Source organism: Panicum virgatum, chromosome 4K (genome assembly GCF_016808335.1).
Source record: "Panicum virgatum strain AP13 chromosome 4K, P.virgatum_v5, whole genome shotgun sequence".
NCBI lineage: Eukaryota > Viridiplantae > Streptophyta > Magnoliopsida > Poales > Poaceae > Panicum > Panicum virgatum.
In genome coordinates, this window is record NC_053139.1 from 13,189,187 (window position 1) to 13,216,519 (window position 27,333).

The 27,333-nt window shown below is 43.7% G+C and overlaps 2 pseudogenes; both read left to right on the plus strand.

Moving 5' to 3' along the window:
• Window positions 1–614: 614 nt before the first annotated feature.
• On the plus strand, window positions 615–13,652 carry LOC120701913 (annotated as a pseudogene).
• An 11,898-nt stretch (window positions 13,653–25,550) lies between these two features.
• On the plus strand, window positions 25,551–26,696 carry LOC120701914 (annotated as a pseudogene).
• Window positions 26,697–27,333: the final 637 nt, after the last annotated feature.

Sequence of the window (27,333 nt, forward strand, 5' to 3'; positions counted from 1 at the left end):
ATGGACATGAAATTTGGCCATTACGTACGTTGGTTTGATGCTTTGTAGGCTTCCAATGGCTGATGAGTAGCTGGTTTTCTAAATGGAAGATTGAAGGATGGTGCCACAACTAGGAACCCAAGAATCTGAAGGGCATGATGTAGAACATTCAGGTTTAATTTACGATCGCAATTAATCAATATATAATAATTTAATAATGCTAATAATATTTAAAAGTAGTATAGTTTATTACGATAGCGAAAAGACCAACAGCCTAGTGGTTAGAGTACTTGAGGAAAAAAAGAGAGCATCATGTGTTATGTTTCGACTTCAGTTATGAGAGCGAATTAAAGAGAGTCCAGATTAAATTAGAAAAAATAATATAAAAGCACTCCCCTAATTCGAAAAATAAGTCATTGCATGATTCAAATTTTGTCTAATTATTTTATTTCTCTTAATCTATACTATAAAGATCGAAAATAATTGAAATTTTTTTTACCCAAAATGGGGCCACCGTACCCCTCATGCCGGACCCACCTGTCAGGGCCGAGGGAGATGGGAGGGGGTGGAGACCCATAAAAATCATATTGAGGAGCATTTCTGCCAAAAAGTAATTTTTTTCTCACTCACCCGCACCATACCCGCCCACGTACCCGGCTCACCACTGCTGTATCGTCGCCGTTCTCTCCCTCGCCAACGCTGTCTCCCAGTTGGTTCCGACCACACGCCGAATTCATCCGCTCCCCGACCAAGTCCCACGGAGACAGAGACTGCTTCAGCTCTCCAAGCTCTCGGCCTCCAAACCCATCTCTTCTGCCGCGTCTTCATCTTCCCTCTGCGAGTCCCTTGGCTTCGGCGTCCTCCGCGCCATCTCCTCTCATCAGCACCAATTTCGTCAACAGCAGCGTCAAAACCTCAAAACCCCGCTCCAGATCGGATCTTGGACCGCCTCCTCCCCCCCGAAGGTGCCGGGTTCGCCTCCGCTGTCGTCGGAAGCTTCGTCAGGAACCTCATCTTATGTCCTCCTGTAACACCCGCACCGACTGCTTACCGAGGCCGGCGACCGCGCGGAGCAACGGTGGTTGGCTGCGCTCTGCAGCGCCGCGGGCAACGAGGCCGCCGCGGACCTCGTCCAAGTCATCTTCGGCCCCGCTGTCGCCGCACAGCTGCTGTGCGCACCAACGACCAGCTGCTCGCTCGCTGGCCTCTCCGACCCAAAGCACGAGGCCAAGTTCCAGGATCTGGCCGTGTCAGTCTGCAATGGCGCCGTCCAAACCTTCCTCGATCGGGAGGACATCACGGCAGCTGGCTAAGAATGCTTCCATTGCTCGCATGGAGGCCGCACACATGGAGCGTGTGGCGCACAATCCAGACACCAACTGCGTGATCCGGAAGGTGTCAAGCACACTGGCCATGCCGAGCAAGAGGTTTGTTCTGGACGTTGCATGCAGGGTCATAGCATCAACCAGCACTACAATTATTATTAATGTATTTAATAATAAATATTTGCCATTCACCAAAATAGAAGCCCCACTGGTTGTCCATCTTATTTTAGTATTATTCCATAAATACAAAAATAGGTGGAATAATATAGAAATACAAGCATGACTTTTCCATCTATTTTCATCCGTATCAATAAAACCTATCAAACATGTATCAGTTGCATATCGCTAAAATAGAATGCTAAGCTTTATGCTTACTGTTTGATTTGTGCAATATATCACCGTCAATCCATACTAAAACTTGCTTTGGGGGGATGGGAAGCGGGGGGCACGCAAGGGATTAAAAAGGTGCTGCGTAAAGCGGCCGAAAGGTGTGGAGGGTGGCGGTCTGAATTTTTGTTTGCTCATCCGGAACCGTATAACTATTTGATGCAATATAAAGTATAACTGAATTGATTGTAATTCGTGTCCATTCTTGTTAGTCTTAATAGTAGAAATAGGGACACGTTTAAGGCTAATTAGATTTTTTAAATCACGTGCATACTGCATGTGCATCTATGCTAGTTTATCATAAACTTCCTAGAATAAATTATTTTTTGGGACGGAAGGAGTATGTAGGGATCTTCCTTGTTGACTTTGGTCAGTAGTTCATGATGATATGATGGAAATAAATGACACAAGTCAATAAGTTGTAATAAAATAAACGTTTGGAGACTCAAATAGAGTTAATTAGTTCCATATATATGTAACTTATAAGTTGCATGACAAGTTTATTTTAACCAAACAATGATAATAATGCAAATATATTAACAAAATAAGTTTAGTAATGATGTAATATTATTTGAGCGTAATGTGCCAATCAAATAGCTCATGAGCAATCCAAGCTTTCTCGATAAGAAAACGAGCTAAACTATAATCAAGGCTTGGCTCGATTCGTTTGAGAAGTCCAACTGAGTTGAATTGAGCCGAATCTATGAATCAATCAAGCCAGCTCACGAGCCTCGAGCTTTTCCGCCAGCCCTATAATGGCCACCTATCAGTCAAGCACTTTGTTTCTCAATAATGTAGTGACTATGTAGCGAGAGAGTAAGATGGAGGCATGAATATACAACAGCTCAAATATGTCAAGTTTGAGCACTCATTTTCATTGTGGGCAGACTAATAAGGGTCAACATTTCTATGCTTGACCCGGAAAATAGTGCAACCACAAGAACTATATGGCTCCGGTCTTGGCTAATAATTAGATGTCTCTAGCTTGTTAGTAGCTTACCGAAAGGTGTAAGAGCGGGGATTAGGTTCAAGAGGGGTACTCTACCTTCCAAGGGTGTATGCATTTGTTTCGTTTTTGTCACGCCTTGGGAGAGATACACTCACCTAACGGCTGAATCCTTAGTGGACTACTACTTGTTAGGGAGTCATTGTAAAGGCCTCATAGTGAATCCTAGCCACTCACCTCGGAAGTGTTTAAGAGGCTAGCTTCCTCGAGCATCAAGGGAGACATGATTTGTGGGTAAAATATGCCGCGCTCGATACAGACCCATTTTGAGCATTATTTTGAGCCTAAAATCTTGAGAACTAACATCTCATGCTTGCATATTCTCCAAAATAATGAAAATTCCACATGTCCCTTGGAAAATATTGCTATGTTGCAATTTGTGCAAAAACGCTGGTAACAAAACAAACTCCAGGGTCCAAGCTACAAAACCCGAACAATCAGTGTGCATTGTTCAGCCTCCAGGGTCCAACCCACTACTAGGCCATTGTTGATGACTCTTAAGTGCCAAATCTATACCGTCAACTCCTGTATAAACACATAAAAGGTAAATATTTGTATGTAGGTCACTTATCCTTAGAAATGAATAGGAAACACAACTCGAAAGGAAGGAAACAGACTCCCAATCAATGGCAGTACCTTACGAATCAGGCGTAAGGACGAGGATTCATGGGCCCACCAGAGGAGGTTAAGTGACCTATAACTATCGGGGCACCAACCACGGACATATAGGCCCACATATCAGTCACCCAGAGAAGATTGAAGTCGGTTGGGGCCAAGGGTAGGTCGGCTAAACTGATCTTGGCACCCATGCTCTCTATCTTCCACGTGGCGCCTCCTAGTGATCTCTAGAAGGCGGTTTTGGCCTTTTGGGTGGGTCAAGCTTCCTTGCTGACCAAAGCACCCATGTTCCCATCTATAAATACTAGAGGGTGGGCTTCAAATGAGATACACCATTACACACTCTTCATTCTCACTTCTGAGCTTGAAGGTTCTCCTTAGGGGCTCAGTGCTACCTAGGTAGAGCTTAAAAAATAGGGAGAGAGTGAGGGGAAGTCAAGGAGGTGCCCGGTTTGTCGGCACCGGCACTCTCCACCTGCATGTACCTCGACAGATGCTTATCAATCATAGCAAGCATGCGTATGTGTGTGTGCGTGTGTGTGACTACAGGAAGTGGCATAGAGAGAGAGAGAGAGCAAAATTTCAACTATGGGAACACAAGGGGAAAAAATTTATTGCATATAAGGAAAAGATATAATTGTCAATGCAAAAAATTTAGAATTGGATATGTACCTTAGATTGATCATGTACATAATGAACCAAGAATCTGCAGAGACAAGCTGCTCTTGAATCATGTTTTTTCCTTATAATACGATCCACTTCAGCATAAAAATAGTGACCACTATGTTGTTGATGGTCCTTAAGTGCCAAATCCGACCGTCAACTAGACTCAATAATAAAGGAAAACTATACGCCTTACTCACATATTTGTATCACTAACCTTGCTCCACAGTTATTTTCGAGTTTTGTACATTTTAGATGAGAAAGAGTAGAATAAGATGAAAACACGCAGCAGACGCCACACAACTACACAGATGATCGTATCCAGCGTCACACCCTTATAAAGAGGGCCCACTTGACAGAGGAAACGGGGGCTCCACGCAAGATGCACTGGAGGATAAGGATAAGATTCCATGTATCAGCCAGCCAGCAAAAGATAGGATCAAAAGGCTGACAGGTGGGGTCGGTCGAACCAGGGGTTTGGCCGAACCTGGCCTGCAAGACATCCAGGTGCATCTCGGGGAGGAGTAACGGCCAAGGCACCTGATCACCTTCCATATGTGCTTTTGGCGGGAACCGACCTCTAGAGCTATAAATAGGGCCTCTCTCCACCCCCCTCAACACACACACACACACACACACACACACACACACACACACACACACACACACACACACACTTCATTCCACTCATTCCAAGAAGGCTCTCCTCTCTCTTGCTCTCTTAGCTAGGTAGTGGAGCTAGGCTAGTTCTCTTTAGCGAAGAAAGTCGTCATCGGGGTCGTTGAGCAATCCTCGGCTCCCGATATGGCTTTGTATTCAACTTGTCAGACTTCTATTCATAATATAGAGTTATGCCATGGTTGCTTTGCTATCTCGATAGTTTATCAATCCATGCTAAGTTCGTTCATGAGTTATGCTAAGGTCTTGGTTAGGCCAGATAATCCGGGTACGGATAGGGGTTTGTTGTGCTATAGGGCTTGCTCTAACGTTTTACTTGCCATCCGGAGGGTGGGAGACCCGGGGACGCTAGGATAGTGACTTCATGCACGAGCGTGGTGCTCGGGTATGCGGGATCCTTCGAATATGATCGTGCTCCACGGTGTGACTAGGGTAGACGGCAGGTGGTGACAGCCCTGTCCGTCTGGCATAACAGCTGTGTTGCGTTTAGCGTATTCCCCGACGTTCGGGTTCGGTGTAGGAGTTCATGCAAAGAGATAACGGGACTGGATGTACTCCATTGCGGGACCTTCTCCCCGCTATCCCATTTTCCTGGCACCTGTAGTCCTAACCATGTCCTAACATGACCCCAGCTTTGGATAGAAGCACTAGAACACCTAACCTAGCCTAAGCTCTAGCTGACTTAACGTAGGGTAGATTAGTCCTTTGTTTTGTCATTTCTCTCTTTTATTCCTTCCTCTTGGAGTGTGGTTGTGTGATGTGTCGCATTACCCTTGCTTATTTCTTTACCAGGACTTACCCCTGTTAGAGTTTTGCATATTATTTGAGGCACAATGTCATGGTTAATGTTAAGGACAGTACCTTTGCCACTACCATCCTTTGGGAACAAATAAATAATGATACCCTCACTCTCCGAGTGAAATGCTACAACGGTATATCCGTGCACTTGCGGATCCATCTATAATCGTATAGATTATACCACAAGAGTGGCACCCCTTGGGTGTAGTTGCTAGGATGGGTCGGCGCCCTCATTTCTAGTGATTGCACTAAGGACCGCGAATAGCCATTTCTGAGGCCGTTGCCGAGGTCTTCGCAAACCCGGTAGCGAGTTAAGAAATGCCAACATATGTTCACTTAGCTGAACATTTTAGAAAATGAAGTATATATTCATGTGAGATAACTGCAAGGTTAATGGATAGAATTGGGGAATAAGAAAATATTCATGTGAGATAAGTGCAAGGGTAATGGATAGAATTGGGGAATAAGAAAACAAAACCAAAAAATAGATTTTGTGTGATGTGTGTTGTGTGTTCTATGTGTGTGGGTGGGTGGGTGCGAGCAAGCGTATGTGTGCTTGTGACTACCAGAAGTATCATATAGACGGAAAGCAAAATTTCAACTAGTGGTGCATAGGGGACTTAATTTTTTTGCACATAAGGAAATGTTATAATTGTTGGTGCACATCAGAAAAAATAGAAGTGGATTTGTACCATAGATCAAGTATGCACATAATGAACCAAGAATGTACAGACACTTGCTACTCTTTCATCATGCACATTCCTTATAACATGATCCACTTTGGCATCAAAATAGAGACTACAATGTTCACATAGATGAACATTTTAGAAAAAGAAAGTATATATTCATCTAAGATAACAATACTGCTATGGTAATGATAGAATTGGGGGATAAGAAAATAATAACAAAAAATAGATTGCGTGTGATGTGTGTTTTGTGTCACTATCTAGGAAAAGTGCTATAGTGACGGGCGTCATCTCCCTATGGTGACGGGCATCGCGCCCGTCACTCCTACATCGTCACTGTTTAGAATAGAAGGGTGACGGGTGTTTTCCCGTCACCTCTGTGTCAAAATGGTGACGGATGTCAATAGACAATCATCACTTTTTTAGTGACCAGGCCCTCCGTATGAGGACTTATCCCGTCACCTTTGTCCATTTCAGGTGACGGGCCTTTATCATAACCCGTCAGCTATGCGTAAGTAGAAGGTGACGGGCCTCCGTTGAGCACCGTCACCTTTCTTAGTAACCCGTCAGCTATGCGTAAGTGGTGGTCCAGAAGGATACTTTTTGGTATTTAGGATCGGTGCTACAAAAGTATGGTGACATTGATGAAGATGTTAGGCATAGAATTTCAGCTGGCTGGTTGAAATGGCGGCAAGCTTCTGGCATCCTTTGTGACAAGAGGGTGCCACAAAAGCTAAAAAGCAAATTCTATAGGACAGCAATTCGTCCGGCGATGTTATACAGTGCTGAATGTTGGCCTACAAAAAGGCAACATGTCCAGCAACTGAGTGTAGCAGAGATGCGGATGTTGCGCGGTGGTTTTGCGGGCACACAAGGAGGGATAGAGTCCAGAACGAAGTTATTCGGGATAGGGTCGGGGTGGCACCAATTGAGGAGAAACTTATCCAGCATCGGCTGAGATGGTTTGGACATGTCCAACGAAGGCCTCCTGAGGCGCCGGTGCGTAATGGGGTTCTTGAGCGGGTCGATAATGTAAAGAGGGGTAGAGGTAGATCAAAACTGACGTGGGATGAGTCGGTTAAGAGAGACCTTAAGGATTGGAATATCTCTAAAGAGATAGCTTTGGATAGGAGCGCTTGGAGACTAGCTATCAATGTGCCTGAACTTTGAACTTATTTCTTTCGGGTTTCATCTCTAGCCTACCCCAACTTGCTTGGGAAAAAAAGCTATGTTGTTGTTGTTGTATGGTTATTGTTTGTTTTTATCTTGTTTAATTAGTATCTGCAGTTCTGGAAGTCCAAAAATCATGAAATTTATGCAATAGCTTACTCCTTGCATGTTTAGTTCACTGTAAAAATTTAGTGCCCAGAAACTATGTGCATGTTTGTAAATCTATCTTTGTTCAGTTTGTCTTGTTAAGGCCAAAACAAATACTTTTTGTTATCAATAAATGTTGGCAAAATATTGTTGCATGCCTTATTAATAGCTTGCCATGATGATAAAATTTTGTTACTAGATCATGGCTATAAGTTATGTTTTTGCAAATGTTTAGTTTCTAGTTTAGTTTTTCCTTTTTGGTGTTGTTGCTAGGTGAACTCTTTTCGGCATGAATAATCCTAGCAAGTTACTTGTTTCAGTTTGTAACCTGTTTTCATTCTCGTAGGACCAGAATGTGGTTTGTTTTTATATACCTTGCTTATGCTCGCTTGTTAGCTAAATAAAGTCTCTAGTTAATCGTTCTTGCTTTATAGCGTTGCTTGGCTTTTCTAAATAAGTTTAGTAATGCTTTTGGAAGTGAAACACTTTATTTATATATGCAACCTGCTGGCTGTGTGATGTTTAGCTAATTGGTTCTTGAAAATTAAATGTCTTGTAGTAGATTAAGCAATTGAATCTGTGTGCCATGTTTGATGTGCTTGCTATCTTTTTATGGTACGCTTGTGGGATGTTTATCTAGCCAACTTCAGGTGCTTGTGTCTTTTCATGTGACCCTATGCTTGCTTTGTATGCCTTTTAAATGCATCATGTGGTGTTTTTCTTAACTTCATGCACTTGGATCATTGCATCTCATCTAGGTACGCTAGATGCGCGATGCATGGAACTAAAAGATAAAGTTGGAGCCGAGCCAGAAGATGGTGTACTGGTGGACGCATCTAGAAGATGGACGGATGGATCCCGATGGGCATGACCGAAGGCCGATGCTCCCCAAGCGAGTATCATCTAACTAACACTGACTTAGTGTTACTCTTAGGCAAGCCCCGGAGCATAACCCCTAATTTGAGTATTCAATGATTATTTATGTATTTGTGCATTAAGTTTTCTAGGAGTTGAATGAAACCATAGATGCATGATCCCTAGGTTTTCTCAGTGAATCTACTAGTGTATAGGTCGTTAGTATTGCCATGCTTAATTAGGATTCGGTAAAAGTCGAGTGATTCCTGTCACTCGCGAGATATAGGACCTTGTTACTTCTGGCAAAGTTACTTGAGAATGAATCAATGAGGAAAGATAAATGGAGACCAGGTGGAGATGAGTTTGGTGAAAAGTATGAAATGAATGGAAAGTAAGCCTCCGCCTGTGTTGATTGAGGACCGTACCGTTGTTGGCTGTGTTGATCGAGGATAGAACAGTACTAACCACATACCGGAAGTAGGAGGTAGTCGAAACCGGTAAACTGTGTACCGCTTTACGATGATACTTTGAATTTCGTCCTGCTACGCTGGGTGTGGAATGATGGCGGGTGTTGGATTGGATATCGCCTCCGGGTTCTCCGGGAGTTCACCGTGAGGGGCCCTTCACCTAGGTTTTAGCAGGCGAAGTTCAGATGTCATGGTAATGATGGGAACAGCTGTCGCGTGTGGCCCGGCGTGGTTTGCATGTGTCGTGTGAGTTAGGTCCACCTTACAAGGTTAAATCAGATCGATTCGTCATGACTCGCGGTTATGAGAGCCTTGATCTCTTTGTCACATCGTAGTAAAAAATGGAATGAGAATGGCAATGTGATGAGATATGTATATGATACTCTTGAAAAATATAATGTGATATGTCATGTTTGCTCTAGATGTTTATTCAAACCTAGTTGATATTTGTACATTAAACTTGAGCTAAAATATTGAAAGTAAGGATCCATTATTAGTCGCTTTCCAGCAAAAATAAACTCCAGAGTCAAAAAGCTTGCATGTCTAGATAGTGGGCTAAGTATGCCCATGTCGGGTAAGCCTTGCTGAGTATTAATATACTCAGAGTTTGTTGTCACCCTATTTTCAGGTAACTGCTGCTGGTTGGAGCTAACCAGGATTCACATCGGTGGGCTCGATGTGACGTCCTCACGTCATCGTAGTTATTGTTGTTTTTCTAAACTAAACTTCTATTTAATTTCCACTGCATTTTGAACTCTGATATTTTACGTAAACTTGTTTGTAAAACTCCCATTGTAAATTAACTTTGAGAACTTTTGTCTGCTTGTACTCATCTGTGCTCGTCTTCGTGCGAGACTTCCAGTGTTTTCGATCCTTAACCCGATAGACGACCTGATTACACCATTTTAAGTGTGTGGTAACCTAATTAACTATTAAGATGATAGTTAGCATACTTAATCCGGTTTAATTTGGGCGGTTCTGCTACACTGAGGATCAGGTTAATTCCCCCCCCCCCCCGTGCAAGAAATCTCTATCCACCAACTCCTCATGTGCGGTTCTCCACTCACGCCAAGACTATCATCAACATATTCAGCACATACACATGCAAGAAGCGCAAGGCATCTCAAGTGTTCCAAGTATAATAGGTGATCAAGGAATCTAGGCATACAGGGGGCATGCAGGTTCATCTCATTAACAATAATAAAGCATAAGCAATACTAGCAAGCAATGCATAATGGGAATTCAAACATAGATGGGCATAAACCTGGTGGTTCCTCGTAGTACTCCTGGGTCTCCGGGTAGTTCTAGCCTCTAGTCAGCTCCTCAGCATCTAGTCCTATTCGTAATTACGAATAAGTATAGGGGCCAAAGTGCAAAAATGCACAAATGTATCCAAATAAGATCCCAATCACAGCAAAAGCTACTCTAATGGATAGATCATGATATTAGAAGAATTATAAAACTGATTTCATAATTTTCGGAGGTCTGAGATCGATTTATTATGAATTTTCTAAGCTTATAAGTATTTCTGGAAACATTAAATGGTTTTTGGAAAAACAAAAATACACAGGCAGACTCTGGGCATGCCACGTGTCATGCTAATATCAGCATCATGTCGTTATGACATCATCCTAGGGTCGAGCTGTGCTGATATGTTAGTGGCTGGTCTCACCAATAGGTGGGACCCACATGTCAGCCTGATTTTAACAGAAAAAGAAAGAGAAAAAGGTTGCACAATCACTAGGCTCAAAGGAAGACTAGCTAGTTTGGCTGACTCGGGCTCGAGTTTGGCTAAACAGGCAGGATCGATGGTGCTTGGCCGAACTATGGCCCACCTTGGCTCTCCTCCTTCTCTTCAACAAACAGATTGGTCCCACGGGCAGGTTTTTTCTCCTCACACTAATAGCCTGGTCCCACATGTCATCCATAGAGCGGTCAATAAAACGCGCGCGTGCGCGTGTATGTCTAGCATCTATGTGTGTGCGCGTGCTAGGCGCTCGAGCAACGGCCCCAAAGGGCTCGCCACACCACGAACGCAACGTCATGGTGTGAGCACGAACACTAGCGATGGCGGTGGCGAGGCGAGGCTGGGCAGCACTGCCCAGCCTAAAGGCATGGCCTTTAGGCCTTGCAATGTGGTTTTGGTGCACACGTGGTAGGGCCATGGTGGTGGCGGCAGAGCCGCACGAGTTCGGCGAGGCACGAGCAAGCACTTGTCCTTGGGTAGGAACCAGGGGCTTCGCGCTCACGCACGGGTTCTCAACATCCCAAGGCCATGCACGATCGTGTCGCGTGCGAAGCAGCGACATTCGGGCACGCACGGTGAGAGGAGAGGGTAAAAGGCGATGGCGGTGAGCGGGTTTCGTGGTGGTGCGATGACAGGTCCCTACAAGCACAAACAACGGGGTAGGATGGTTCTATGGCTCACTAGTGAAGGCTCATCAGCCATGGCCAGTAGGAGAAGGGATGACGAGAACGGACGGCGGCGTTCACTGTTCGGGTTCGCAGTCGGGGTGCTCAGAGCAGTGGTGAGGCGGAGTAGGTGAACATTGTGGCCGTGCCATGCCATGCAGCTATGTCAGTGGCAGCTATGCCGTACAGCTATGTCAGCGCAGTAGTCGGTGTCCTCCTCCTCCTCAGGCTTCCTTCTCCTCCTCATCCCTTCACTGCTCAGCGGCGGCGACAGAAAGGGGAAAATTCCCCATAGGCGGTCTAGGGTATAGGGTGTGGTTGAATGGAGCTTTATAGGTGGCACGGCAAGGGTCACGGTGGGCCCGGATGCTAAGCACGACGTCGACGAGACGGCCACAACACAAGGCAGCGTGGCGTGCATATAGCGGCTCGGTGCCTAGGGTTTGCGCACGCGCTATCTAGGAGGCGTGACGCGAGATGCGGCGGGCATCGTGGCGCGGGGCGAGGCTATTGGGGGCGGCGTGTCGCGACACGTGCGAACGCCATGATGACGCGGGCGACGAGCGGCGGAGTGGTTGGGAAAGAAAGTGAGAACCAGGTCTCGCTTGTTTTTTGTGAGGCAGTGTATGGGTCAGGGAGACCGGGGTGGGCTGGCGTTGGGCTGTGGACTGGCCTGGGCCGTGTGCGCGCATGCACGGTGTCAGGCTGGGGTTAGCAGACCAGGCTGATGGGAGTTAGGTGGGTTTGGGCCTAGGTCAGTTTAGGGTTTTGTTAGATTTTATATTTAATTTGAATGGCCTATTCATATTAAATGCCACACAAATTCAAACAAAAACCATTCAATAAATTTAAACAAGGTAGAGCAGTAACTGCAAATAAAATCCGAATGGTTCACACTAACATTCAAGTCCTTATTTTTAAATTTGATTTTATTTTTCTAGGACCTTGAGAGAGAGAGAGAGAGAGAGAGAGAGAGAGAGAGAGAGAGAGAGCATTTTAATCTTAGGTTTTTCTGGCTAAAGACACTTCCACATCAAAAGTTTTTGAGAATCCTAAATTTTGGAGTATAAAACATTCCGTAAAAATACGGAATGTCACGGTCTGACTACTACAGAAATCTTATTGGAGGCGGGCAAAATGACTTTTCTGAGGCGGGCAAGCTAACCACCTCCGAGGCATCATCACGGTTAATCGAATCATTTAACGAGGCGGTTGTACAGGCGGCAGCCCGGCACTAGTTAACTAAGGTGGGCTGGCAGCCCACCCGGCTTCGAAGCCTTTTGAAAAGGTCGCAGTAAATGAACTTTTGTAGTAGTGTCTGCATGCTGTAAAACTACTTGGAAGATGGCTATGTGAAGATTAAAGGCGAAAATGATTCTGGAATGCATGCTACGTTCTTTCAGATCTTTTTTTCCCCTAATTTGGGATTTGGATTCAAAGCTGAGGCTATAGGATATGTGTCATCAACGATTTGTGTTTCAAAGATATTTGGATGACAAAGGAAAGAAGATTCAAGTTCAATATTCAACCCTCAGCCTGACTCTTCAATTCAACTTAAAGCTCGGGGGCTACTCTATATGAAGTGTGATTTTCCATCGCACACCATATATGAAAATTATAATTTTTAAAGATTGAAATCTACTCGACCAAGAGCACCACACAGCCTAAAAGCAGCCACAAAAGTCATATGCCCAACGCGGGACGACCATGCCAACTAGTGCATGATGGCCGTGGACGAGCTACGTATACGCGGCTGCCGCGCCTAAGGAGCTCCGTTCTTCATCGGCATTGAGGGCAGGCGAGGCCGGCACGGCGGCACGCCATGGGGATGAGGGCATGCGGCGATGAAGCCGTCTTCTTCTCTTAAGCTCCATGAGCCTCGTCGGGAGAAACAGGAAAGCTCTCAGTTTGGTTTAGGTAAAGGATAAGGGGCAACGTACGTGGTCAATCCACATGGCTAGAGAAGGAAAAAAAAACTAAATGGATTAAAAGATCAAAATGGCAGTAAAATCAAAGTGGCAGTGTTACTCATGGTAAACCAACGAAGCCAGTTGTTTGAACCGGTAAAATGGCAAAAGATCGCAGTGGAGTGACGGTAGATCACTTTGTGGTGCGTGATGCCCCCTCGAGCGGGCTATTTCTATCTGTTTCCACTACCGGTTCTAAAACCGGCAGTGAATGAACGCCTATTTCACAATAGTAAAATTAATACCTCTTAACACAGTTAATTCATATTGATGACCCTTCTGAACGGAAGCAACGAAGGTACCATACCACCATGTGATAAACAAAGCATATACAGTGTGATAAATATATCTGGAATTGAAAAAAATATAAATTTATAAGATAGCCTTCAACTGCTTGATGCCACCATCATTTACTGAGTTGCTCAGCTATTTGTTTCCTTCTGTAGCTCAAGCCAAGCTTGAAGCTTTTCTGGTCGAAGGCACAACTTTCTTAGTGAAACACATTCCTACAAAATGAAAGGAATCTTTAGTCTCAAACAAAGAATAGTACATAAGCTTAAGGATGCAGTGTGGCTTTAGATTTACTAAAGGGAAATATGGGTAAATTTAGCAATTCAGTTGCTTGTGTTGTAGATTTAGCATTATTGAGTCCTTAACATTCAGTGCATTTGGTTCATAAACACATAGAGGTTGAATATTAAAATGTTTTAGCTAGTTCAAGAATCCATGTTCATATTCCCAATTGAAATAGTTGTATGACTTCTTTTTAGGAGTAAGATGCATGACCAACGTTAGGGTCATATTATGTGCATTGGCAGGTAATAAACAGAACTAGCCAAATTTACTTAATTGCACTAAAAGAGGGCAGATATGCATCTTCCTTGCCACAAAATGGCACATGGGGTAAATAATTTTTTATTGCACATGAGGGAATATTTTAATTGTCAATGGATATAGGGAAATTACTCACTAATCATGGTCATAAGAAAAAATGCGTATAAATTACTACAATTGCCATCAGTGCATGGACTATTATTAGAAGTGGAGAAGTACCTGAGATCGATCATGCAGATAACGAACCAAGAATTTGCAGTCACATGCTGCTCTTGAATCATGTGGTTTTCTTATTATCCGATCCACTTGAGCATCAAAATAAAGACGACTATGTTCACTTAGCTGAACATTTCAGAAAAGAAGTATATAATCATGTGAGATAAGAATACTAAAAGGGTAATGGGTAGAACTGAGGAACAAGAAAATAAGAACAAGCATTAGATGGGTAGAACTGGGCTACATTAGTAATCATAATAAGAAACAATACTCAATCAAGAACTTCATGCCTTCACCTTTTTAGAAATTCTTTTCTAATAAAGCTGTGACAGAATAAATGCAGATCCAATTTTTCACTATATATACTGTAGTTCAAATCCTATGAAAAACTAATGAAGTCAAATTTTGTTTAATCTTTAATTTATATTTTCCCTATATCTTATTTCTTAACCCTCTCATGAATCCAATGGCACCCCCAACTCGTGACTCCTTCCATAATCAACCTTTCAATCTGCAGTTATGAACACAAAGGTGGGAAGCCCTAACTCACTTAACAAAAAAAAAAGATTCTAAACGCCACATGATTATGAAAAATTAAAAAGACTCCAGCAACTTCGGGAACCTTTTTTGACAAGCATACCAACTATATAGGCTATTAATATAATGGCCAATGCTTCAAAGGGATGGGGCTAATAAAATCATTACTACGTACCCTCCATATAGTTCAAGAAATATACTTATTATGAAAGTAAAGTTTATTTGTTGAATGCAAAACAAACCAACATGTTATTATGCTAATGAATATAGCAGCTATAAAAGGCATTTAAGATCCTAATACCTTATAACAAAGCACAATGTCCCTAGGTTTCACAGCTCCACAATATTTGGTGTTGCATGGAAGAGAACGACGTCGTAAAGATGTACGAGCATTGATCCATTCAGCTTGCTCTGCTCCAAATCCAGAAAAGTGGACCAGTACTTCCTGAAATTGAAAAATTAAGCAAGAGAATGTCAAATTAATTAGTAAATGTCATGTACGAATACATAAACATGCAACATATAGCAAAAATGATACTGACATATCTGCAAAGCTATCCAAGCACATAAAAACTATGTATTATATTATTTGTTAGAATATAAAAAACATGTAGGTTACTAAATGTACATAAGTTTATGTAGACAAAAGGTAGTGCCAGCTTTTTCCAGTAATATAGAATAAGTTTTGAAAAAAAATCGAGACCTATAAAATACAAATATTCGAGTGTCCAATAATGATATATCTTATTGTAGAATAATCATTTAGAGAAATCTACAATGGATTCTTCCCCAGCACACACATATATAGGTTTATATATGGAAGATATGGTAAGGGGTTCTTCACCATCGTTAGGACCTGATAATTGATTGCAAGTAGTGTTGCTGTAGTGGGAAAGTCGAGGTGGGTAACATGGAGACAATTTAAGAAATTAGAGGCCATATATTAGCAACCAGGATAGAAGAAAAATATTTTTTGCTTGTTCAAAAATAATAAACTCAACCTAGTTTACTAATAACTTGACCTATACTATGCTGCCAGTGTGAAATGTCTCCTGAAAAACCTTATACTGATAGCGCCCGTCGTCGAATCTGTTAGTTTGTATCCTCTTTCTAGCACACGGATATTATTTGTTGCAATGTCTCATGAGCTCATTAAGATTTTACTATATATCTCCAGTCTTAGACATATGTAATATATATAAAAGTCATATCAGGGAACTTGGTACATAGTTAGTGGTGTTTAATTTCCATAACATTAACAGGAGTCAAAAATAACTTTTCACAGAGCAAGTAACTTATTATTGCATTTATCTTCAGAGGTTCTCTCAGTATAGACAAATGGAAAGGGTGAATATATGTAGGATGACTATATATGGGACAGCAAATTAAATTGATGGAAATCACGTCCTTACCCGGTCACCTGATTCACCCGACCTCTGAAACAGGAAATTATGTACATCATACCTGCAATATATAAGTCGGCAAAATTGAAAAATATTTTTTTAAAAAAAATTGAACAACAACATGCCAAATGTCCGAAGGGTAGAAAGAAATTTATACTAAAGTTATGCCTCCCCTTTATTTCATGCATTTAACATCTATTGATTATGATATAATATCCTCAAACATTTGAAAAAAATCAGTAGGACATAGAAATCATTATTTTAATTTGGATGTCATCTACATACGTAATAGATTGGTTTTCTTGACTCACATAACAAAAAAACATGGCAACTGGGTACGATGGTTAGCTAATGAGTTGATAGTTTGCTTGGCAGATGAATACATAAAAGCCCTATATCTATGAATTAATAAGTACTGTTATTGTATTATTAAGAGCCCACATTGTAATTAAGATACAAGGCCTTAAATAAAATTCTATGACCCCATGCAGAAACCAGAAGCACAGTGGAAGTGTACTACAACCATCACCCACATCACTCTTAAAATTAAAAACCTTATAATAGGTGGAAGTAAAAAAAGTAAAATTAAAGGATAAGGACAAGTGCAAGTATCTTTCCATACCATGCACCATTGCTAGCTGACTTAGCTTCATAGCTGGTCAGATCACCAACCAGAGGATTGTTCTTCTTCCCTGATTTTCAAACAGAACTAAACAATTAACAAGGTAAAGGAAAGGACATATGGTAAAACATTGTCATTAATTAATTTGCGATGCATATCTGTTGCAAGAATAAAATCATAACATTACCAATTTCATAAAGAACAAAAAGCCGAGAAGTTATCAGGAAACATTGGCAAAGGCAGCACACAAGTTCGATATTGCGTGTTGTCGGGACAACAATAATGGATCCATATCAATATATATATGCAATAGGCAAGGATGGAACAACAAAGTATAATGGAATTAAAAGACTGCGTAGAACTAATCCTAGCTATCAATTTTGCTTGAAATGGAAACAAACTTTCTGCGGCAGATAAAATCATAGAGCATTAATCAACACCCACCATCAATTCGTTGAAACTGAGTTACATATAGACCAGGACATGGAGCACAATACACATGTGCATAACAATGCACAGATATTTGACATGACCCAATAATATAAATAGGTTGGTTATACTCATGGTTCTAAATAGCGGGTTAAGGAGTTTAATTAGTGGCTGGACTCTAAAAATAGTTAATAACGGGCTTAATGAGACTATATATAGTGGCTAAATTACACGCGAGTTCAAATAGCTGTAACCTACCTCAAATAACTATAGCGGGCTGTAGTGGGATATTTAAAATCTTGGTTATCTGCTGCACTCCTAAAAGACATTGAGTAGCAGTACTACATTGCCATTTTCATAGTTTCGATATAGAAACAAGAAAACCGCCAACCCAGCCTGAACTGGACCATAGCAACGTGTTTAGACGCGCTAGTGGGTTTACGAGATCAACAATTGGTCTTGGGAATAGGTTGGTCTGCACACAGATTAAAACCAAGAAAACCTCTCGCAGAAAAAAACATGAAATCCAGTCAACCCGTCCCAACTTGTTGCATTGCTCATGTAATCACGTTGGCAATGAAGCCGCAATCAGAGGCGGAATCGATATCGGAGAGCCTGAGATCCATGGTAGAGGCAGAATTGGAGACCAGTGTGGAGGTCCAACTTCATCATCCCCGCAACAACACAGAGGAGAAGATGCGAATGCACCTTGCTCGGTTGTGACACGCCGTGCAAGAGATGGTTGATGCTCCCAGATTGGGTCGATCGTGAGGTCAGCTGGTCGTGAGCTTTGCCGTGTCTCACCGTGTCATTCCGGACATCACCGGTGGCTTGGCAGTGGCTCAGGGGTCGTGTGGCTGCCCCCTGAAGGAGGCCGTGATATGATACTGGTAAATATAAATAACGAGGGGCGTCACACAGCACACCCCGGCCCCCTGTTCACCATGGCAACCTTGCAGTCATCGACTCATGGTACTGCTATGTTATCAGCAAAAGAAAGCTTTAAGTTTAAAAAATTAGTATGCCCCCCGCACCCTTGATGATGCCTACTACTGTGTGCTTGCATATGCAGGGTAACTAGCCAAGAAAGTGGTGATTTGGAAGAGAAATGGATCTATCGAGCAGCCTTTGAAATGCCTGTCTGTGGTTTGAGAAACCAACAAGCAAAAACCATGGATAAACAGGCCTAGTTCCTGTTCCACACACCAAACCATGCCACGAAACAAAACATCATCAATCACAGGTAAGTAATTAGGATCTACAACCTGCAGTGGACGAGGATCCTGCATCTTGCCGACGGACGGGCCCAATCTCTGTCAGCTCTCTTAGCGGCTGATGGACGGCTTGGAACACCATCATGCTCCACTGCGCAGGCGGCGGCGGCGGCGGCGCTTCCCTTGCTACCTTGTTGGTGCCCTTGTTGTAGCAGTGGTAGTGAAACCAGTTGAGCACCTGCGGCGTGGGCACAAGTTCCCCAGCGCAGATCGGATTGAAAACGAGTTGCTGAGGAATTCGGAATCGCTGCTGGTCGGCTTGGATCCCCGTCGCCGGCGGCGGCGCTTTCGTGGCAGCTACCTTCTTGTTGCTCTTGTAGTAGCGGCGGTAGCGAAACCAGTTGAGGACCTGCATGCGGGCAGCACAAGTTCCCCAGCGCAGATCGGATTGAAACCGAGTTGCTGAGAAATTTGGGATCTCTGCCTGAACATGAAAAATCGATGCGAAGAACTACAACGTACCTGCTTTGGCGTGACGGGGGTCGTCGTGCCGGCGCGACCCCGGGACTCGCTGAACTTCAAGGCGAGCTCCCTCATGAGGACGCGGTCCGGACGGCTAGTGGTGCGCGGCTTCAGCTTCTCCTCCATCTGCTTCACTTCCTTCCGAGTGAATCGGAAGGATCTCTTCGCGTTGAAGCTGCTTGCTGATCCGTGATCCATCCTGCTCCGGCCGGCTGCTGTTCCTTGAATCGCCGGAGGATCGGAGAGATCGGAGATTGTAGAGAAAGGGGGGAGAGCGAGGCCGGGGATGGTGTTCGGAGACGTTACAAGTTCAGGCTGGCAGACGCTGTGTGCCCTGGAAGAAGAATTGCTGGGTACTGTGTGTGCCAATAAATGTGAACAACCCTGACTCTCCGATCCGTTCGATCGACAGATCACAAGCCAAGCAACAATCTCAAAGCAATGTATCCTCCCCCAGACACGTACTCTACGCTAGCTGTTAGGTGTCGATGATGCACGGTGCCCTTTCGTCGGGCGTGGGGGAGAGCGCTCGTCGTTTCTTCCGGGAGGCTGTGGCCGCGTCGTCGCGAGAAGCCGTGCAAGGCGTGAGGCCTGCGCTGGATGATGATGGCTGCAGCGCGTGAGGATGTGGAAGAAGACAGCTCTAGCAGCCGTTATTGGTTGGAGTGACGCGGCCAATCGAGTGGGGTCTCCCTTGGACGCGAACCCGGCAGTGAACAATGGACATGAAATTTGGTCATTACACGCCTTCCACGGCTTTGCAGGCTTCTCATGGCTGATCGACGATGGGATGTTCTCTAAATGGAAGATTAAAGGATGGTGCCACAACTACGACTAGGAACCCATGAATCTGAAGGGCGTGATATAGTACATTCAGGTTTAATAAAAATTTAAGGTCAGGGAAGATTTTCTGGGGACGTAGGACCTTCACACTACTAGAAAACATGTCTTAGGTCCATCCCAAAAGTACTAATACGAAGATGAACCGGTACCTACTTTTGGGGTGGATGGAATCTATAAATGAGCCTTAGGTACTTGTTGGTGTTACCACCCGGTAACTAAGCCTAGACATAGGTACCGGTTGGTAACACCAACCGGTACCTATATCTAGCCTTAGGTACCGGGTGGTATGTTACCAACCGGTACATAAGGCCCTTCACGGGTTGCTTTAAAAGGAAAATATCTCTCTTCTCATTACAAGTGCTGTGTAGGTGAGATGGTAAAGGAGGTGCGCGCGAGACAGGAGGTCACAGGTTCGAATCCCAGCTACTACATGCGTGCGTATATTTTTCTATGATGACGAGAGCCTTAGGCACCGGTTCTTTTACCCGGTGCCTAAGGCCTAGACTTTAGCCCCGGTTATGGGGTACCAGTTGGCAAAACCGGTACCCAAGGGCTTCACCAAGACACCAACCGGTGCTATAAGGCACTTTTCTAGTAGTGTCAAGATAAAAGATGGGTCACAAACTAGATTTTGAGAGGATACTTGGGTTGATACTAAACCCCTAAAGGATCAATTCCCCAACTTATATAATATTGTCCATTGTCCACATGACACAGTGGCGAATGTGATACATCAAACGCCATTGAATGTCTCTTTTCGAAGAGCTCTAGTTGTGGATAAATTGATTGCTTGGCACAACCTAATAGCTAAACTCTCCAGTCAAACAACTTTTGAATGAAAGGGATACTTTTACCTGGAACTTACATAGACATGATCATTTCACAGTTCGATTTCTAATAAACCAGGGTACCCCATTTCGAAAAAATTTATTTGGAAGCTCAAGATTCCACTAAAAATAAAGATTTTCATTTGATATCTCCAGCGAGGTGTTATTTCAACCAAGGATAATTCAGCGATTGCAATGAAACAATTAAGAACCAATTTTTTATTGTCAACATGCTAAAATTATTTGGCGTATTGTTTATATAGCTACTGGCCCTACTACAGAATCATACAATAGTCCCGGTTGACAACTGACTTTTGTCCCGGTTTTTCAACCGGGACTATTGTGTCGGACCCTTTTATCCCGGTAGATATATGCAATCGGGACCAATGTGATTTTTCACAAAAAAAAATCAGCTTGTCTGCGCGCGCAGACCAGCTCATCTACGCATGCAAACCAATTTCTCCAATTCCAAATATTTCTCCAAAATTGCAATCATAAAATCACTTACAATCACAAATTATTCATTCATAAAATCAATCACAACCACACGAAAGAATCATTCACAAATCAATCCCAGTCATATATACACATATATTGTCATATATACACATATATTTGAAAAAAAAATAAAAAAAATCAGGCCTCGGTCTCGCACGCCGCCGCCCACCGGGGTCTGGTCAGGCCGCCCGCGCCGCCGTCTGCTGTGGCCCGAAGGAGCGCCCCTGCCAGGACTGGCCTCGCCGCCGCTGCCAGGGCCCGGCCGAGCAGCCCCCGCCGGGGCCTAGCCATGCCGAGCCGCCGCCCGCCGGGCTTGGCTGCACCTCCCGCCAGATCTGGCCATGCCGAGCGGCCGCCCGTCGGGCCGGGCCTCGCCTCCCGCCGGATTTAGCCACGCCAGGCCGCCACCCGCCAGGCCTAGCCGCACCTCCCGCCGGAGCTGGCCACGCCTGGCCTTGCCGCACCTCCCGCCAAAGCTAGCTGCTCTGGTGCGCCAGCCGCCGAGCCTGGCCGCGAACTGGGGCACCGGCCAGCCGGAGAGGATGAGTGGTGAGAAAGATGGAGAGATAAGGATCCGAGAAGATAAAGAGAAGGGAGAGAGAAATGGTGTTGGGGGTTGGGGCGGCTGCACAAAAAAAGCTTTGGTCCCAGGTGGTAGTGTCGCCCGGGACTAAAAGAGCCCTTTTAATCCCGGTCTGGACCTACATCTGGGACTGAAACCTTTAGTCCCGGTTGGTAGTTTTAACTGGGACTAAAGGGTAGTACCAACTAGGACAAAAGATCTCTCCTTCCTTTCTGCTGGCCCCAAGCCATTGGACCTGGGACTAAAGCCTTCATTGGTCCCGGGTCCAATAGCAGTCACGACTAATATGCTGGATCAAAGGCCCTTTATGTAGTAGTGTGGGTTAACCCCACTTGAATCAATATCTCATATGCTTGGACATTGGTTAAATGGCATAAACAAGAAAGATAGATTATTGTTTTTTGTAGGGGCTACTGCTCCTATTTGGGCTATTTAGTGTACACGTAATGACTTGATTTTTGAGAAAAATGCAGGTTATATTTAGAGGAGCATATTGGATGCGATTTTCATCCCTACTATAGCCTGAGGAATCAAGGGTGACTGTCCATTTGGCAAGCAAAGCGTTAGAGGTCATCGCTTTGGATATCTTCGCCAAAAATAGTTGGAGAAGCAATAAGAGAATTTGCTTTTAATTACTTCCTTTAGTTGGTGTAAACTTTTACTTATTATTTGTGATCAACTTCAGAGCTAAGATTGTTGTGTGTGGTTGCAGAGGTCGGAAACTTTCCTTTTTTCTAAGAAAAGGTTTAATAATTTACGCGCGCACCTGACTATAAGCTATGTCAGAGTTTACAATGTAGTATACATGGTAGCTGGATGTCCCAAAGAACTGATATACTAGAAATATTTGTCACGACCCAAAATTTAAACATGATTAAAATTTAGGTAATGTCATCATGAGCATCATTGAAGTATAATATAGCATCATGTTCATGTATGTCTTGTCCATAAGTTTATTTTACTTCTTGTCTTGTTTGTGTGACTGTGATGGTTGTGAAGTAAGTTTAAAATTTTGCTATGCAAATGTGCCCCCAAAATTTTACTTAAATACCATAAAAATGATGAATTTAAAATATATTTTTTTGACAACGAAAATGAAGCATAAAATTCTTGTAAAGTTCAAAAACTGCTGTTTGTTTATTTTTCTTTGAATGTTTTATGGCAGATCTTTGAGTGCTTGTTTTGTTGCAGTGTGATATTGGTATTATTTTTTATCTTGCTCCAGTAAAATTTTGATGATTTTTGGATTACGGGAAGTCCTAGTTTTCGATTTTTTAAGTTGACCCAGCATTTTACCCCTTTTCCTCGCTTGGGCCCACTCGTCAGCGACGCCCTCCTTCCCCATGCCTCCTCAAGCTCTGGTTGGGTGCTGCAGGTTCTGCTCTCCACGCCACTTACCTCTGTTCGCCACCACAGCCCCGACCACGTGAAAACCCGCTTCTATCACTCGCCCTCGCCGCCCCTATCTTTCAATGCTGCATCTAAAACTTGTGCCTTCATCGTTATAAGTCATTCAACACTTGCTCTTGATCATTAACTTTTTTGTCGTAGTTATGCTGCTTAGTATTTCTTGACGTATGTCAAGTTCTGACTATATAGTGCTTTAAGAGAATATCACAGATTAAGCTTGTTTGTGAGGCGGACTGTGTAGCCATGTTTCTCCTTGATGTGTATTATGGTCTCGTTGACTATCAGGCCCTAAGACCATAACATTTTAAAACTTCTTAATACTAGTTGTCACGCACTTTAGTTTTGTTTCATAAAGTTTAATTATATAATTTTTTTAATTAATTAATTATATAAAAATGTGTGTAATAATATAATGTCTATTGTGCCTCCATATGCAAATTCTGAGTATATCAATGAGATAATAGTTCGAATGTGGATGATTTGGAAATGCTTGATGGACCATCAGATTTACACCATTTCAAATAATTACCACGTTAATGATTATTGGGCGCTCTGGAACCAGTGTAAATTGGTTAGTTCCGCCATTCCTGGTATAAGAGCTCATGTATGCCTGATCCGATAAACCCTTGAGACTCTATTCTGATTAATCATAAATATTTGAGTCAATAGATGGTAAAGCTAATTTGTTTGATTATGGTATTTACTTTTTTTCAAAACTTACTATTAGTAACAATGCACCTATATATACTCATAGAAGAAAGATAAAGTATTTGTTATTTGGTTATGAGAAACTGATATCATCCATGCAGCATCGGACATGAAATGCCTTGTAAGGTGAGTAAATACATTTTTGTGAATAATATCAACAATCCTAATCGTGTCCCTTGAGATGTGGCTTCCTTGGGGACATCTCATATTGACAATATATGACATGGGGTGTATAAGTCGTCTATCATGCGACGGTGGACCTGACCCTGTAGCGAGGGCGTGTTTACTTGGCAACATCCTGTATATGGTGATTTGTATTGGAAGTGAATAAATTGTTCTCAACATATACAACACTGCCACCTCTATAGTGACAGGTGATGAGTGGATATCCCTGTTTCTGCAGGTTACTAACTTTCTAACCGCGAACCCATAGAATCAATTGTATATCAGTGCAAGAAAAAGCGGCACTCGTACCGGCTGTGGCAGCCGGTACCGGCTGCCCGGTACTAAATGGTCCACCATTTATTACCGGCCGCAGCAGGCGGTACTAAGTGCTCCACCCAGAAAAAATGAAATTCTGAGTAAATGCGTGTGCGTAGTCACAATAAGTCGAATCGACAACCTCCAGCCTCATGTGTAGCTTTCTTACACTCCCACCTAGACATCACATGTAGTTCAGTGGGGATCCTTTCCTTTTGAATAAACCCTGGAGTACCCTTTAGTACTGGGCCAAGACTCCGGCCGGTACTAAATGTCGCCTTTTAGTACCGGCCGGTGTTTGTCCCGGTACTAAAGTGGCTCGGGACCGTTTAAATTTGGACCCGATACTAAAATGATCCCGAGGAGACTTTAGTACTGGACCAAAAGTTAACCGGTACTAATGTGTAGGAATGAATGCTCATTTTTCTAGCAGTGTATAGAGAGCCTCGTGACACCAACGGTTTCATACATGGAGTTTAAAGGATAGAAAGAACATAGGAAAAGACTTGCATATTAGTTAACAACATATTTTGAAAACTTTTGGGTTTAGGGATCGGAGTGTTGGTAGAACTAAACCCTATCGTGTCACATATGGCTGCAACCGATGTTTGGATGGATGAGAATGAGTGGTATCATGGTGCCTATGTTGACAAGCCAGGCGTCACACCCAGTTACTGTAGGAGATTCTAGGGAGTTTGGGGGTATACTGAGTTTATACCCTGAATACCTCTAGAAGGAGATGTTGACTGAGTACATTTACATATGTGAGGTGTATCTTCATATTCCTCTAAATATGGGGCAATATCACTAACCACTACTACAGAATACATCATCGCAAATGCCCCATCACCGCCGGTTTGTTTCGAACCGGCGGTGATAGTCTATCACCGCTGGTTCCAAATGGACCCGGCGGTGATGCTCTCGAGAGCATCACCGCCGGGTCGTATTACGAACCGGCAGTGATGTGTTCTCCACCTATTTTTTTCATTCTCCCCTCCCTCTCTCTCTCTCCGGTATGTTTTTCCTCCTCCCCCTGACGTCCGCCCACAGCCCTCCCTCCCTCGTGGCGCCGCCCTCCTCCCCATTCCCCTTCCTCCTCCCGCGCCCTCCCATGGCGGCGGCGCCGGCCCTCCGCCCCGTCCTCCACCCTCGTCCCCAACCCGACAACGACGACCGACGCCTCCCACCAGCCCCTACCACAACACCACGAGCCCCCACCGCCCGCCCATGCCGTGCTCGCTCTTCCGCCCGAACCCCCACCCGTGGACATGACCCCCCGCGATGGAGGATCCGGGCCCGTCGTCCGCCGCCCCTGAGCCTCCCCCGCCCTCGCCCCCGCCGGAGGAGAAGGACGGCTGGGTGATCCTGCCGCCCAGCGAGGTCGAGGGCATCGACGATCCCAAGGTCATCCATTGGGAGGACCTGCAGCAGGAGCTCGCCCGCCTCTGGAGCCTCTCCGCCGCGCTCCAATCCGGCAGGGACCGCAAGGCGCAGCTCGCCGCGCGACTCGAGTCCGCATTAGAGGTAATAATAATCACTGAGGTTGGGACTCGATTGGCGCCCCTCCTTGCTCGATCCCTCATGGAACTGTCGGATCCTGTGCGCTCTACCAATGGGTGGGTGCTCGGATCTTGGTGCTTTCCTTTTCAGCCCGGAATTATTCCTGGGAAAGGTTGGATTCGTCTCCATACCTTCGGTTGTGCTTCGAGTGTCAAAAGGAGGGGAACACACATTCCCAGTTCTTGACTGGGCAGCGTGTCCTGAAAAGCTGAAACTAATTGAATAACATCCATGGAGTAATTGTAATTCCCCTGTTTGGTTTTGGAACCCAAGAAAACACAGATTTGTAACATCATTGTGCTTGTGGGCAGGCTAGACGGGCGTTTCTCCAGAACATCAACGTTGCCAAATGGCTCTCAGAGAAGACCTCTGGCTATATTGGGTCTACAGCTATCGAAGCCAAATGCCAAAAAGACTGGCTATTTCAGTGACAAGACTGATTTTCATAAATCTTCTACTGTTCTGGGATATGCTGCACATGTAAGTATATCTAGTTTGATTAATTATTATAAACTGGAAATTAAATTCACCATTCTTTTGTCAATTCTAATTTCTTTGCCAGAGCATTTTGAAATATTATCAGTTTATGACTTCATTCTGTTCTAGAAGAAAGAAGATATTCAGATTGGGTGGACATATAACTAACAATGCTCTCCAGATGGTACTATTTTACAAACCTGACTGTTTGTTTGTTATGAATCATAGGCAGTCTCCCTCATTGCATCATATCTCAATGTTCCTCTTCGATATCCTTTGCGCTTTGGAGGTTCGCAGTCGTATATTCTTGATCCTTCGCCCTCAGTTGAACCATCATCTATAACAAATCTCAGTCAGTTTGTGTTATCATATTGATCTCTTTGACATTAGCCTGCCGAAAGAACAAAATAATCCTTTCAGTTTCAGATTGTGGTTTGTATGATTTTTTTTCTCTATAGATTAATTTGAGATGTGCATTGAAAACTAGGATGTTCTGTACCAATTGCTAAACTGAATTGGAGAACTGTTGTTTTTCTGCACAGAAATGCAAATATCCTGGTGCTCTTTTGGGACAAGTGTTGTTTCTATGAAGAGAAATGCAAATATACTTCAAATACACTATATAGGTGTACTCATTTGCTACCTTGTGCTGTTTTGGGACAGTCACTGCATAAGCCTTTCTGCATGAGGCATTCAGTTCACTATGTTTTTTTTTTAATTTTTACTTCCTACCTTCAAATGCAGATGGATTTGCTGAGAAAGGTTGGTGCAGGTAGAGAAGTTAATTGTTTTTTATTGTTTGGACGTTAAAATGTCATGATTATAGGGTGGAACCAAGCATTAGCTAGCTTGATCAAATTATATGGTAGAATATGCCAGACATGCATGTTTAATGTAGAATAAGCTATATATTTTCCTGGTGAATGGCAGAAACTGAAAACATGTCTATTGTCTGCTTCTTTCAGATGTTTATGTCTATATTATTTCTTTCAAACCAAGAACTGTACTAATT